The sequence below is a fragment of the Ursus arctos genome, unplaced genomic scaffold, assembly GCF_023065955.2.
Source record: "Ursus arctos isolate Adak ecotype North America unplaced genomic scaffold, UrsArc2.0 scaffold_3, whole genome shotgun sequence".
In the NCBI taxonomy this organism is placed as follows: domain Eukaryota; kingdom Metazoa; phylum Chordata; class Mammalia; order Carnivora; family Ursidae; genus Ursus; species Ursus arctos.
This window is the reverse complement of record NW_026622985.1, coordinates 20,838,138-20,853,387: the sequence shown is the minus strand read 5'-3', so window position 1 is coordinate 20,853,387 and position 15,250 is coordinate 20,838,138. Positions and strand designations below refer to the sequence as shown.

Sequence of the window (15,250 nt, the reverse complement as noted above, 5' to 3'; positions counted from 1 at the left end):
TGACCTCCACCCACAATTATGACAACCAAAATTGTCTCCAGACTTGTCAAATTCCCTGGGATGTGGCAGGGTGGGAAGGGGGCAAAACTGTCCCCAGCTGAGAACCACTGAGCTACAACAATCAAAACAGTACAGTATTGGCAAATGACAGACACACAGATCAATGGAACAGAATAGAGAGCCCAAAAACACATTCATATTTATACGATTAATTTTCAACAAGGCTCAATGGCAATTTAAAGGAGGCAGAATAGTCTTTTCAATACCTAGTCACTTGCAAAAAAATAATGTACCTTGAAGCATACCTCACACTGTATACAGAATTTAACGCAAAATGGATCATAGACCTAACTGTAAAATCCCAAAGTTTAAAAGACACTTTTAAAATTAGAAAAAAAAGTCACAGACTGATAGAAAATATTTGCAAAACAAAAATTTCATAAAGGAGTGGTACACTGAATATATAAAAGTCTGAAAATTGAAAAATAAAAAATAAACAACTCAATTTATAAAAGGCATGAAATATTTGTAGATACTTCACCAAAGAAGATATACAGAAGGCAAATAATTGCATAAAAACATGCTCAACATTATAAGCAAAATATGTCAGAGAAAGACAAATGCCATATGATTTCACTCATATGTGCAATTAAAGCAACAAAACAGATGAACATGGGGGGATAAAGAGAGAGGCAGACCAGAAAACAGACTCTCAGCTATAGAGAACAACTGAGGGCTGCTGGAGGGGTAGTGGGTGGGGGGACAGGCTAAACGGGTGACGGGTATTAAGGAGGGCACTTGTGGAGATGAGCACTGGGTGTTGTATGAACCACTCAATTCTACACCTGAAACTAATATCACACTGAATGTTACCTGACTAGAATTTAAATAAAAACTTGAAAAAGAGAAAAAAAGAAACGTTAAAAAAAAAGAGATATACTCAGTATTATTAGTCACTAGGGAAATGCATATTATAATCCCAAAGAGATAACACAACACACCTACTAAAGTGACTAAAATTTTAAAATCGACGTGCATGGATAGTGAGAGTGCAAAATGGAGAACAGCTGGCAGTTTATCATACAGTTAAAATACATTTGCCATGGACCCTGCAAGCCCACTCTGAGGCACCTACCTAATAGCGAATAAAACCCATGTTCACATAAAAACCTGTCTGTGAAATTTAACAGTGGCTTCATTCTCATCTGCCGAAGAAAACCAAAGCTGGAAACAACACAATGCCCGTCAGCTTGTGAACGGATGAACACACTGGTGACCCCATGCACTGGAATACTACTCAGCAATAAATAGACCGATCCGCTGTCACACCGCAGCACGACTGAGGTCTGACGCACGCGGCTGGGTGGACGAGCCCAGGCTCAGAGGGCTACATAATGTGTGGTTCCATCTCTATGACTCCGGAGGCCAGAAAAGACGGTGGTGGCCACAGGCTAATGGGGGGGGAGGTGTTGACCACAAGGAGCCCCAAGGGAACTTTCTGGGTGGCAAAGCCTGAGGGAAATTTCTGTGATGACAGTTACACAACTCCATGCATTTGTCAAAACTCACAGAACTCTACACTACAAAGGGTGAATTTCACTGATGTCAATTGTACCTGAAACAATTATATATATGATTTCTATTTAGAGTTTTAGAAAGAAAATTAATCACGTAAGAACTTGAATAAAATGCTATGATTATAATAAAACACAAGTCAGATCCTGTCATTCCCCTGCTGAGGCTCAGCGTCCAACATCTCCTTCACACACACCTGACTTCCTGTCCTTCTACTCTCCTCGGCTACACTGGTTTCCTTGCTCTTCCTGAAACATTCTCTTTCTCTTTTGTTCGAACGCTCTTCCTTTTGATATCTGCATGGCTTCCTCCCTCACTTCCCTCACGGCCTTTGTGCAAATGTCACTTTATCAGAGAGATCTTTCCTAATCTGTCTCTGTCTCTCTCAATATTCCTTCTCCCCCTTACTCTGCTTTATTTTTCTCCGTAGTACTCCTCGTGCATTTATTTTTATTTATTTTTTTAAGAGAGAGGGAGAGAGGGAGAGAGAGGTGTGGAGGGAAGGGCAGAGGGATAGGGAGAGAGAGAATCTTAGGCAGCCTCCATGCCCAGCTCCAGCCCAATGTGGGACTCCATTTTATGACCCTGAGATCATGACCTGAGCCAAAGTCAAGAGTCCAATGCTTAACTGAATGAGACACCCCAGGCACCCCTCATGCATTTATTTTTTATTTTCTGTTTGCACGTACTAGACTATAAACTACTTCATCTTTATCTGCTTTTATCACCTTAAAGTCTCCTAAGACAGTTCCTGAAACATGGTGCTTCATAAACACTGGTTGAATGAATGCATAAATGGATGAATGGGTGCAGGGGTGGAGAGAGGGACAGAGCCGGGCAAGGGAGCGAGGAAGGAAGGGAGAGAGGAAGGTATGGGTGGAGTGGGTGTTGGGGTTGACTGGATATTGTTTTAGAGGATTTGAATACAGAACATGAAGTGAGACTAGGCAGCAACTGTAACAATAGAAACAGACACAAAAGAAACCGATTTAGCAAAAAGATGAAATGCTAAATTAGGAGCCACAGCTACTTGCTTTTCTGAAGGACGGTTGCGTCACCAGAATGGCTGTTGAGCATGCATACGGTGAACAAATATCACAGTCTCCTAAACCGCATCCCCTCCTCCCGAATCGCCTCTCCTCTGTCTTCCCTACATCCTTGAGTGTCCCTACAACAAACCCCCCTCGGACTAAGACACCCCGCATGTGTCACTCACTCAAAGACCCTAACCACCCAGCACTCATCCCACACTCTCTGTGGTGGACTCAGGCGTCCACGGTTTGCCCTGCTAATAAAAGAGTACCCCGTGCAGGTCTCCAAGGGCAGGAGCCAGAAAGGAAAGCCACTCTCCTGCCAGCCTTAAAGCAGTGTGACAACAGAATTCTGTGCCCCCGAGGAGACCCCGACAGCAGCCCCTACATGGGACAATTTGTCTCATCATGCTTCGCACCTTGCTTTTGGTTGGGCATCCTCTATCCTCCCAACTCTTACCCCCACTCCATTCTGACCCTCTTTTTTCTGATCTCCTTCCCTGAAGCCCTTCCACGGAACCCTCTGAAAATCACCAGCAAAATCGCAATAGCCTTCAAACCTGAACTTGCCTGAATCTTTGTGCTATCACTGGAACCTGCCTTCCCCTGTAGATACTGTTTCCCCTGGAGCCTCTCAAGTCGTAGCTGTTTTTTCTACCATTTCTCTTGTTCCATGGGAATCTCTTGCATCTCATTACCACTCTCAGCCCCTACTCCATCCTCCTCCCTAAAATGCCTTGTCTTGAATCTCTCTCTTGTCATCTGACTCAACCATAAGGATCCTCTCTCCTTTTCTGATACACGCATTCATTGCTATCAGTCTCCCTCTCAGCACTGCTTTTGCTGTACCACAGTAGTTTTCACGTGCTTCAAAATATTTTTTTAAAATTTCTCTTGTGGCATCATCTTTGACCCATGTGTTATTTAACCTCCAGCTATTTTGAGATTTTTCAGGTATCTTTCTGCTACTGATTTCTAGCTTAATTCCATGTGGTCTGAAAATATGCTTTGTAAGACTTCTATTCTTCTGAATTTGTCAAGGTATGTTTTATGGCCCAGACTGTGGTCTATCTCGGTTAAGTCTTCCATGTGAGTGTGCAAAGAACGAGTATTTTGTTGTGGCCAGAAGAGGTACTCTCTCCATGTCAGCTAGATCCAGTTGACCGATGGTACTATTCGGTTCAGCTACGTCCTTACTGATTTTCTCCCTGCTGGATCTGACCTAGCTTAAATTCCATGGCCATTGACCACACTCCCTCCGTTGCTCCTTGCCCTTCTCTGCTTCTGTGTATTCACTTACCTAAAGCACAACCGTGACTCAGTCCAGCTCTCTGCATATGCCTTGCCTTCTCTGCACACAAGCTGGCTGTGGTTGGAGAAAACCACCCACCATTGCTGAATGGTCTCTCTCAAAATTCATGACCTCTAACCTCAGGTGGGCCTAGTATGTTGCCGAGCCAAAAGACTGACATTCCCTGGTCCATTCCCAAGGACCACCTATTCCCATCCCACTTTTGTGAATGGCTGTTTTATACCTTCCCATTTCTCTTCAAATCATTAACACCTCCTCCCTAACCCTTACTCTCTGCAGATGACCTCGCTTCCTAGTTCACTGAGAAAGTAGAAATCCCCATCATCATATCTACACTTGTATTTGTGCCCATACACTCTGCTTCCAGGCCTTTTACCATGAATTGCTTGTCCGTGCCTATAGCAAATGCCATCTCCTTCACATATGCACTACATTCTTCTTGCTTATTTAATAGTCCAGCAATTCTTTCTTTCTCCTGCATCATCCATTTGTCCCTCTCTTTGATCTTTCTCATCAGCACATAAGCTGCTTTTCTTTAAAAATGACAGGTATTTTATTCCTTGGGGCTCTGCATTTGATTTTTCCTCTGGGGAAGATGCTGTTCCCAAGACAGCCGCATGACTCTCTCCCTCTCCTTCCCAGATCCTTACCCAAATGACACCTCTCAGGGATACCTTCTCTAGCCCACCTGTCTAGAACTGCAAGCCCTTGTGGTGCACATGGCCTAGGGTGACTCTCAGTGAGCCACGTCCTTGTAGAATCCCACTCCCGGTGGCTGAGGGCAGAACCTGTTACTTGCTTCTAACAAATAAAATGTAGCAAAGGTGTCACTTCTTGATTAGGTTATAGTATATGGCAAGTGTTGGACTGTCACCCATAAATATATTACATTACAGTAGACCCCATCTCAGCAGAGTAGAACATGAGCTTTTCCTTACTGGCTTGAAGAAGTAAGCTGCCATATTGTGAGAGGCCCGCTGGAACTGGGAGGCTCTGAGGATCCGAAGGCAGCTTCCAGTGGACAGCCATTAAAAAGCTGCAGCTCTTCGTCATACAGCCGTAAGGAACTAAATTCTGCCCAGAGCGTGGGTGAGCCTAGAAGAAGATTATTCTCCAGTTAATTCTCCACATTCAGCCCAGCTGGCACCTTGAGTGCAGCCTTGTGAGACACGAGCAGAGGACCCAGTTAAGCCCAGAGTCTCGGACCCACAGAAACTTGTGACATAGTAATGTACGTGTTGTTTTAACCTGCTAAGTTTGTAGTAATTCATCATGCAGAAAAATAGAAAACTAATACATCCTCAAACGTTCTCTGTTACCCTTTTCTGTTTCTTCTTTTGCCTTATCACTTTCACTTACTTAACATTTTCTATTTATAGCTTGTTTATTGTCTGCACTTCCCCCTCTACTCTCGAACATAACTTCCATTAAGACAGGGATTCTTGTCAAGTTTTTTCCCACCATTATATTCTCAGTGGCTTGAACAATCTCAATAAACGTTTGTTGATTGAATGAATAAGTGAATAATGGTAAGTCTTGTTACCTGAGCAGAGGAATTCATTAAGGTCATAGATATCTCAGGTAAGAAATGAGAGGGAAGGTATGTACTGTGTTTAACTGGTTATTACGGAAATGTTCAAGTAACAGCTTCTTACTAGTCTGGCTTATTCCAGGGGTAAATTATAAATTCTTATAGCAGCATTCTTCAACCTTTTGACTTGATTCACACTAAAAAATACATTTCATGGGGTGCCTGGCTGCCTTAGTCAGTGAAGCATGCAACTACTGATCTTGGGGACGTGAGTTCGAGCCCCACGTTGGGTGTAGAGATTACTTACAATAAAAAAAAATATATTTCACATTATGTGTCAATACACACATATAGCCACATAAATAATGGAAACAAAAGTTTCACAAAATAGTACTTATCTTTATAACAGGCTCTGATGGTTTCCCATTCCACTTCATTCTGTTGTAGTTCATTTTTAAAAAACTGGATAAAACCCACTGACAGGTCCTAGAGAAACGCTCCGGGCAGTTCTCCTAGAAGACCAATCCTCTGTGTTGTCAAGCATCTCCCAGGATTGGACTGCGATGAATCTGACATTGTTCTTCCGGGTGAGTCTGGCAAGGGCATCCTGGGTGCTGCCTGGAAAGCACAACCATGTGCCTTAGTAGACAGGAGAGCTGAGGGGCAGGGCTGGCATTTTCTTGTGAAACTGCAAATGAGTGTGCCTGACTCGAGAGTGGGCCACAGGAATGCACAGGACTGAAGCTCACCGTCATGTCTGCACAAGTGCTCCTACATTTCAGAGACTCTACAAAATCCAAATGACTGTTACTAGTCTTAAACCATGGGCATGTCTCAGATGCCTAAATGGTCCCTGAGTCACTGGCCTTTGGTACTTGAATTCCTGACTGTAAAGTGGTTTTCAAAATCACTAAAACATTAGCCATCTTACGTGGTTCCAAATGGCATAACTTGTGAAGCTAATGAAAAATCATGGCAAAGCACTTTTCACATAGCATGAACTAATCAGTCCGCCCAGAAAAGCCGATGCTGATGAAGTGCCATTAAGTTATGGCATAAAATGCCACCTGCAGGTAAATCTGGGTCTAATTTGCCTTTTTGCAAGTAGTTTTCTATTTATTTGAATATGAAATGAATCCCCAGGAAGGGTACATGATAAAGATGCTGCCCCTTCAAGACTGATTTGATTTTAAATGTATTTGTTCTTTTGTTTAAGCATGTGGTTCAAGAGAAATTTTTTAAATCCCTTCTTAATTAGCTCAGCAGGGCAGCCAGGAGGAAAATGCCTGATAGCTTACTCCCTTGCTGTCCCTGCACCCACCACTCTGCTTGCTGGTTAAGGGGCCAAGGTAAGAAAGGTCAGTGACCAGAAGACAAAGAGCACACAGAGATCAAGAGTAAATGAAGTTTATCTGGAGCATTTGTTTTTGGCTCCCCTCCCTTACCTTTCCTGTGGGCTTGGCCCTGTTTACTGTGATTTCTTCCCTAGGGTCAGATGGCCCCATCTCCCTTCACTTTTGTTCCCATTAAAGCATTCCCGCCGTGTTTCTCACTCCTGTGGGATATTAAATTTAATGGATTTCGCTAAGGTAACACTTTCTGTCACCATGAGAAAGCAACAGCCAAATTCACAATGTAGGAAAATCTATGGAACAAATGACGAGATATTTCTACCATATGAGTATCATGGGGGCTGGTAGGGGGAGGGGGATAAAGGTGCATCAGGAAGAAAGGAGGAAGAGTTGTTATGAAATAGAAGCGATAAGGGACATTATTAATCAGGTTCAATTTTGTCTCAAAGTAGACACAAAGGGTATATTGAATTTCTGATTGCCCATCACTCGGCTTCAACATGTATCAATATTTTGCTCTTTTTGCTTCAGCTATGCACTTCGATTATTTGTGTGTTTTGTGAAGGATTTTAAAATAAAACCCAGAGTTCATATTATTTCACCCAGAAATACTTCAGTGTGTACAGAAATACACTGTATTTCACACAGAAATACACTGGCAAAGTCGAGCCTTTAAAGAGGGTTTTGACTGAGGGTACTCTGCTGGACGTACCCCGTGACTCTAAATGAGGGTTTGCTCTAAGAATACTATTTTTTTAAAAGATTTTATTTACTTATTTGAGAGAGAGGGAGAGGGAGCACAAGCAGGGGGGAGGGGCAGAGGGAGAGGAAGACGCTAACTCCCCTCTAAGCAGGGAGCCCGATGCAGGACTCAATCCCAGGACCCTAACATCGTGACCAGAGCAGCGGAAGGCAGACGCTCAATCGATTGAACCCCCCAGGCACCTGCTCTAAGAACATTATCGACATTTATAAAAACATATTGTTCTACACAAACTCTCAGGATAAAATTCCTTCTGGATTTAGCTTAGGAGAAACTCCACAATTTCTCACCAGAACACTGAAAATTCAGTACATGATCAAATTTTTCTTTATATGAAACCTGCTAGGAAGCTTAAAGACAAATCTCTGGCCAATCATGGCATCTATCTATGCTCCGTAATATGAAATTTTGTATTAACGTCATTCCCAGCTCTAATAGTTTCCTTGCCTTGCTGTTCCTTTCTCTTTCTCATCTGCTGCAAATGTGGGTTACCTTACTGTATTTGTACGTCCGTGTAAGCAGACGTGTGCTGGTGAATGTTTCATAACTGGTTCTCTGAGAAAAAAAAAAGCATATCTAAACACAAATTTATTACAAATTTTGCAGCTATGATGTCTCACCCATAGTAAGTGAATAATAGTTAACTACACAATACTCTTTATTGTAAATTTCGTGCAGCCAAATGATTCTCATAGAATGCTTTTGTGATTTTTGTCAAACTCTTTATCCATAGCTAACCTGTGGTTTCAATCAATCAAGAATAGTTCAAACATGAATGTTCGTTGATATTTTTATTTACTTGAACAAGGAAGATGAAAGTAAAACAATGAAAACCTGTGTTGTGGGCTACAACTTCACTTTTTCCTCGTGATATGAGCGACTTTTTGCTAAACTGGTTATTTGTTTTCAAATATTGGAAGAATATTTGCTCAGTTTTTTTGTGCTAATAAGAGTATGACTATAGACATGACATACTTTTAAGTTTACTCTGTACTGTTACCATTCTACCCACTCTTTTACAAAGTGTAGACAATCAATAAAGCAATAAGTGAAACCTTGATCTGTAGAGTTTGCCCATTCCCATGGTGTAAATTCGCCCACCACGGCCAATTTCAAGGTGCCAGCATGGGGGTGCTGAATGCGGATTTAGGAAGAGATGTGCAGAGATGCCTGGGTGGCTCAGTCTGTTAAGCATTTGCCTTTGGCTCAGGTCATGATCCCAGGGTCCTGGGATCGAGTCCCACAGTGGGCTCCTTGCTCAGTCGGGAGCCTGTTTCTCCCTCTGCCTGCCACTTCCCCTGCTTATGCGCTCGCTCTCTCTCTGTCAAATAAATAAATAAATCTTAAAAAAAAGAAAAAAAGGGAAGAGATGTGCAGTAGGGACACCATTATGTAGCATATTCGTCACGTAGGTGCAAAGGACATAAATAACCTCAACACTATAAGGAACGGTGAAACAGAATTAGGTGATAAATTTGAGTATTTATTACTTTTATTTTTAATATAATTATTTAATTGTAAATGTCTGGATTTTAATTTTTAATAACGGCTATTTAACAACTTACAAGATCCCTAAAAATTTAACAATAAATTTCTCACAAGCCAACACAAGATGACTCCAGCATACCATTGTCTGTAAGCCAGCTAAAATAATTTTGGAACTAGGTGGGCATGAAAAAATGAATATATCAACACACTTGTAGGGATTCCTCTTGTGGTAGGATTATGGATTGCTATTATAAAATCCCCCTGTGAAAATACTAGGTCCTGGGTTAATGATAACAAACATACTTTTTAAAGTATTGCTTAATTATTGCTAAATTATTTATAATAGCCAAGACATAGAAACAATGTGGTGTCTGTCTATCTATCTATCTATCTATCTATCTATATACATATTTGTAATGGAATATTATTCAGCCATAGAAAAGAAGGAAATCCTGCCATTTGCAACAACATGGATGGACCTAGAAGGCATTAAGTCAGGCAGAGAAAGACAAATACTGCATGATCTCACCTCTATGTGAAATCTAAAAAACCCAACTCATAGAAACAGAGACTGGATTGCTGGTTGCCAAAAGGCGGGGTGGGAGCGGGTGGCTGGTGAGTAGGGGAGCTGGAGTTGGAATTGGGTGAAGGTAGTCAAAAGGTACAAATTTCTAGTTATAAAATAATTAAGTTCTGGGGATGTAACATACATCTTGGTGACTATAGTTAACAATGCCATTTTATATATTTGGAAGTTGCTAAGAGTAAATCTTAAAAGTTCTCATCACAAAGAAAAAAAATCTTTGTAACCAAGTGAGGTGATGGATGTTAATTAAACTTAATAATCAGTCCGTAATATAAACATACATCAAATAATCATGTTGTACACCTTAAACGTATGCAATGTTATATGCCAATTATATCTCAATAAACTGGGAAAGAAATGAAATTAAGTATTGCTGAGCTAAAATGAAAACATGGGAAATCCCTCAGGTTCAAGGGGCAGAATATCAGCAGTGAGCTAAAACCAGGCCAGTAAACAGTAAATAGAAAACAAAACCAAAAATAACCCCTAAACCAAAACCAAACAGAGCAAGAGCACTGTTTGCCCTATGTAGGTTGATGCTTCTACCAGTGCAGAGAACTGTAGAGATCTGGCCTATGCAGAGTCGGGGGACCAGGTGGGGGGTAGGGGTGAACCTAAGACTCTGGCACTGAGCCAGGACCCCTAGGAGGAATACACCCTGTGAGAAAGGGTAAGACAGGAAAATAATTCACCTCCCAGCAGAGGAAGTCTACACAGAATTTGAACTGTCTCCATCCAAACTGTAAGGGGAAAAAAGGTGAATAATATTTTCTCAGAATCTGCATCCTTAGGCCCTATTTCACCCTGGGATGGAGAATACATCTACCTAATCCATGCTATCAAGCTTTCAGATAAAAATTAAAACAAGGGGATCTGCTGGGGACAGCCACAGTGGTCACTCCTCTCCCCACCCAAGCTGTTCCTGCCTGGTTCCCTCCCAAATGGAACCTGGGCAGTGGTTGCCTCCTGAGGCTGCAGGGACCCTTGCCCGGCTGCCAGTGCCGTGCCTCCTGGGCCTGCTCCCCACTCAGAGCAAGACCAAGAGCCAGGGATAAGCCGAGCCAAGGCTGCCTGGGACCTGGGCACAAGGGGTGCTATCCTGGAAGGCTTCCTGGAGGAGCCAAAAGCAAAGGATGAAATCAGCACTCCCTCTAGGCAGAACTTAGTATTTTCATTTGGCCTAACTTTCTTCTTTTCATAATGATTATTTTCTTACTAATCGTGTGTAGCACTCCTTCCCCCAGCTCATGCCACTGTGGCTGTGACCCTGATCCCCTCTAGAACAACCTGTGGCTCCCCCTAACAGGCACAATTACTCCAAAGCCCTCAGCTCTTGCACAGATGCCCTTCTTTTCAGCCTCTTTCACACCCACTCCACCTGCTGCAAACACCTCCTCCAGAGGGTCTCATCACCACCCCTGGAACCCAGCAAGAATGTGCAGAAGTGCTCAAAGAAATAGCTGGATTCCCTGGTGTCCACTACCCCTCTCACTGCAAACCCCCTCCCCTGAGCTATTTGGCAGCTCACAGTATACCCCGCTCCTCTGAAAAACAAAACCAATGCAATAGCTAAGAGCTCCAGACTTCATTTTTTATTTTTCTATTCTACTCTTCCTCCCCAGGCATCAATACCTGTAAGGGTATTGCGGCTGACCTGGTTAAATGCACACAGCATGGGGAGACCCGCCCAAATCTGCTCATGTGCTCCTAGAAGACTGGTCTCTTCTCTTAACTTATTCCTTTTCCCTCCCCTTAGCAATTACCATAAAAAACAAAAATGAAAATTAAGTGGTGCCAGGTTGGTAGCACCATGTAATGCCTGAGCAGAAGCAAGCACAATTCTCTGGAAGAACAAATTAAGTTCAATCAAACCGGATCCCCCGGGTAAAAATTACCAAATACAGAAGGAAATAAATCAACATGGGTGGGAGTCAGCAGTAACAACACACAAAAGATTTGCGTCTCGAAGAACCTCAGATATCAGAGCTACTGGAAACAAAATTATGATACATGAAATGTTTAAAGGAAAAGATGGAATCAGAAAAGGATCAAGAAACAGAAAACCAGGAAGATCTGAAAATGATTCCTAAGAAAATTTTAGAAAGAAAAGTATTAAAAATAAAAACAAGGGATCATGGGGGCGCCTGGGTGGCTCAGTCGTTAAGCGTCTTCCTTCGGCTCAGGGCATGATCCCGGGGTCCTGGGATCGAGTCCCACATCAGGCTCCTCTGCTGGGAGCCTGCTTCTTCCTCCTATTCCCCCTGCTTGTGTTCCCTCTCTCTCTGGCTGTCTCTCTCTCTTTCAAATAAATAAATAAATAATCTTAAAAAAAAAAAAACAAAAACAAGGGATCATAGAACACTACATCAAAAACTAATGATGTACTGTATGGTTACTAACATAACATAATAAAAAAATAAAAATAAAAACAAGGGAAAAAATAAAATAAAATAAAAACAAGGGGTGCCTGGGTGGCTCAGTCAGTAAAGCGTCTGACTTCAGTTCAGGTCATGCTCTTGGGGTCCTGGGACCGAGCCCTGCCTTGGACTCCATGCTCAGCAGAGAGTCTGCTTGTCCCCCTCCCTTTGCCCCTCTCCCTACTCATGTTCTCAAGTGCTCTCTCTCTCTCAAATAATTTAATAAAACCTTAAAAAAAAAAAAAAAACCTAAAAACAAGAGTAGGTTAAACTGAAGATTAGATATACTGAAAAAGGCAGCAGCAGGGGCGCCTGGGTGGCACAGCGGTTAAGCGTCTGCCTTCGGCTCAGGGCGTGATCCCGGCGTTATGGGATCGAGCCCCACATCAGGCTCCTCCGCTATGAGCCTGCTTCTTCCTCTCCCACTCCCCCTGCTTGTGTTCCCTCTCTCACTGGCTGTCTCTATCTCTGTCAAATAAATAAATAAAATCTTTAAAAAAAAAAAAAAAAGAAAAAGAAAAAGGCAGCAGCAAACTGGAAGATCCAAAGAAATTATCCCAAACTAAGCACACAGAGTCACAGAAACAGAAAAATCTGAGAGTGAAAAGAGAGGAAAGACAGAATGAACAGGTTGAACAAATGTCCAATTTGAAAGGAGAGAGTCAAGGAAGTGTAAAGACATAGCAGCTGAGAGTTTTAAAAATTCACAGGCCGTTAATACACAGAGAAGAAGCACACAGATAAATAAAAAGCAATGCCCACCTGAGCATGTTGAAGTAACTCCATGACACGAGACGCGGACGATCCCCAAAGCTGGCACACAAGACAGACAACTTGGTTACAAGCCATGGCAACTGGACCACTAGCCCACTAGCCCACGGCTACACAGGAAGCCACAGGAGGGTGGGAAAGTCGCTGCTGAGAGAAAGTAACCATCAACCCAGGATCACACAGCCAGCAGAATGTGTCTCGGGAAGACAGGTGAAATAACTGAACGGAGTTTACCACAACCAGGGCCTGCACTCGAGGAAGGGTTATACTTCAGAAAAGAAGGCAGGTCCAAGAAAGGACTAGGAGTAAAGAAATTGGTCAACATGGAAGTGAAATAAACACTAACCGTATGAAATAACAGCAGTAGCTAATCTTTAGGGTTAAAAAAAAAAAAAAAAAAGCCTCAACAGTAGCTTGGAAGGAAGGAGGGGGGATCTGAGTGAAAGAGGTCAAATGTTCTTATGTTGACAGGAAAGGAATCATGATATGATTAAGTAGTAGTTTGATCAGTTAAGTATACATGTTAAGGCTCTGAGGACTAACAGTAAAAAAAAATAGAAATAGAGGGTATAGCTTCCCAACCTGTAAAGAGGGGGTAATGGAAAAATAAAAGGCAAACAAGCAAACAAAGAAAGGCAATCCATCCCCAATAAGGCCAGAAAGATGAGAAAAAGGGGCTGTGTATTCAAATGGTGACATTTGGGACAGTCACCAGAAGGAAGGGGCTGACTTGCGGCATTTGAAAGAGGATTCCTTCCCTTGACTCGTGTGCACCTGCCCCTCTGCCCTCCCAAGCCAGGCTGTCTCCAGCTCAGTAGCCGCCTGGCCGGTGCGTGGGCAAGTGGGAGCAGTGAGCGGGCAGGCAGGGCGCCCAAGCTCTAGACACCCCTTTTCAGAGAAGATGGAGGCTCTGCCCTTGGGGTTCTAAACCCACAGCCGGTCAGGATCTCCCGTGCAACTCTGGCTCAGTTGCATTCTCCCTCTCCCAGCTGCCTCCCCCAAGTCTTTGTTTGGTTGCACTGACAGGAAATGTCTGCTCACAGCTAGGGTTCCTGCAGCCCAACGACATGAAGTGGATGGGTGGACAGAGCCAAGCGGCCTGCGTGCCCATCCCCGCCGCACCCCTTGTGACTGTGTCAACTCAGGGCACGGGTATCAGCTCTGCAGTTATTGTCGTGGTCTGTGCAAATGAGGAGGTTGAAGCAGACAATCGGCCAGAGGCTTTACGGCTCTAATATCCCTTGATTATGCTCCTCATTAAATATGCATCAGATACATTCCGTTAAGCTTTATTTTCTGATAATATTAAACTCTGCTCCTTGTGCAGAGCCCTTATAATGTGCTGCTTATATAACATGTTCATTTGCCCACAAAACACAACAGCAGTATTCCCTTGTGTAGTCTTGTATTGCATTATTACCTTTCTTAATATCTCTTTTCTAGGGTCTCAAGTGAGAAGATCTTTAAAAAATAAAAAAGGAGAAAGGAAAACAAACCAACCAACCACCGGAGTGACTCTGCTTCACTCTGATGGCGCTCCTTGTGCCTTTTCTCACGTTTTCGGGAGCATCACCTGTCGAGTTGGCTCAGGTCGTAAGTCCTCCGCTCTGGGGACCTAACGGACCTTTATCTGTCTAGATACAGAAGCCAAGTCCTACTAACAGTGCACTATTAAGAGTTCCAAATGACCTTTCAGGAGCTAAATTAAATGGTCGCTGTCCACCATGATGCTACTTGATTTAAGTGGTGCTTTTGATGTGATTAATCACAGAGTATTGCTTCACTAACTGTCCTCATTAAACTTTCAAGGTTCTGGACTCCAGTCTCTGGTGTGTTTAATCCTGTCCACACCTTTCCCTCAGACAGGTTTAGTGCCCATCATTCTCATGCAGAGGGCACCCCAAGCCTAATGCTCCCAGTTATTCTCCTTACTTATCACCTCTCACACGTACAGGTATCCACCTGTTTCACTAGAACAACAGCTGAGAAATGAAGCAGCCTCCTCCTTGACTGCCACTCAACCCCCTGCCAGCCCCTTCCTTGTGTGGGGGTGTTGTGCTCAGACGGATCGCCCAGGTACCTCAACATTCAGAGTCGGAGACTAGGATTCTAACCTCTCAGCCCCACCATCCTGGTTTCTTCTCCAGATCTGCGAGAGCATTCTCTCTCCTTTAAGGTCCTGGGGGTGTTCACAGAATTCTCACCTCAGTCTGACCGCCAGCACCTTCTGCACTCTCAGCCTAACCCCTCATCTGCTAGGCACCCAGGCCATTAGAATAACCCTCACCACTTGACATAACTGTGCCAAACCCATTTAATACTTGGAATACGGCCAAGAGCTTCAATACTCAGCTGGTTGGCACCAGTGAGTTCTAATGAGTGATTTGTAATCTACCTCCATTCTCATGGGTCAGTGCCTATGCC

At 43.2% G+C, this 15,250-nt stretch overlaps 1 long non-coding RNA gene across 2 annotated transcripts in view; it reads right to left on the bottom strand.

Moving 5' to 3' along the window:
* The window catches only part of LOC123001314 (uncharacterized), a 62,772-nt gene that overhangs the window by 10,282 nt on the left and 37,240 nt on the right, over positions 1-15,250 (bottom strand). For both annotated transcript variants that reach the window (XR_008956460.1, XR_008956461.1), the window contains one exon: positions 4,857-6,067. This is a non-coding gene — a long non-coding RNA (uncharacterized LOC123001314). The remainder of the gene's footprint in view (positions 1-4,856; positions 6,068-15,250) is intronic.